Genomic DNA, 1,236 nt, shown 5'->3' with positions numbered 1-1,236 from the left:
ACCTGGCTAATTTTTGTATTTTTAGTACAGACGGGCTTTCACCATGTTGGTCAGGCTGGTCTTGAACTGCTGACCTTGTGATCCACCCACTTCGGCCTCCCAAAGTGCTGGGATTACCAGCGTGAGGCACCGCGCCCGGCCAGGACTTGCATTTTTCAGATAAAAAGTTTTGTTTTGTTTTTTCCTAAGTAGCTCTTAAGTGACAAATTAAAGAACAGCATTCAGCCTCTCTCCGTTTTTTTCTACTTTAGATATAAGAACTCAAGTTTTCCTTCATATCAGCAATACATTCTGCAAACCAAGCAGTAACTGAGACAAGCCCCATCAATTTAGGAAGTTTATTTTGCGAAGGTTAAGAATGTGCCCATGACAGCCTCAGGAGGTCCTGAGGACATGGGCCCAAGGTGTTCGGGGCACAGCTTGGTTTTATACATTTTAGGGAGACAAGACACCAATTAATACAAGTAATGTACATTGGTTCAGTCTGGAAAGGCGGAATAACTTGAAGTAGGGAGGAAGTCCACAAGGAATTTCCTTGTGGCAAATTGTGATGAAGGAGGTAAGCAGTTGTTTATTCTTGCAGCTATCTCATTGAGGAATAGAATGGGAGGCAGGTTTGCCCGACACAGTTCCCAGCTTGACTTTTCCTTTTGGCTTAGTGATTTTGGGGTCCTGAGATTATTTTCTTTCCACAGTGTTAACCACCTGAGCTAACTGGCCAATACCATTCTTTCATATCAGATACTAATTAAAACATTTGTGTTTTTTTCTTTGACTTCTCCCCCGCCAAGATCTTTAAACTGCAGTTGTCATGTCCTAAATCACTGACCTCCAAATACAGTTTTGATCACATACTTCTCAAAAAAATTTTACCATTTACTCAATACATATATATTTTTACATATACATTGCAAAAATGGACAAGCTTGGTGGCTCATGCCTGTAATCCCGGCACTTTGGGAGGCCGAGGTGGAAGGATCCACTTGAGGCCAGGAGTTTGAGACCAGCCTGGCCAACATAGTGAGACCCTGCCCCTATTAAAAAAAAAAAAAAAGGGGGGCTAGGCATGGTGGCTCACCTGAGATCGGGACTTCGAGCAGCCTGACCAACATGGAGAAACTCTGTCTCTACTCAAAATACAATTAGCCAGGCGTGGTGGCACATGCCTGTCCCAGCTACTGGGGAGGCTGAGGCAGGAGAATCGCTTGAATCCAGGAGGCAGAGGTTGCAGTGAGC

The sequence above is a fragment of the Colobus angolensis genome, unplaced genomic scaffold (genome assembly GCF_000951035.1).
Source record: "Colobus angolensis palliatus isolate OR3802 unplaced genomic scaffold, Cang.pa_1.0 Scaffold57, whole genome shotgun sequence".
In the NCBI taxonomy this organism is placed as follows: Eukaryota; Metazoa; Chordata; class Mammalia; order Primates; family Cercopithecidae; genus Colobus; species Colobus angolensis.
This window is presented reverse-complemented; position numbering follows the sequence as displayed.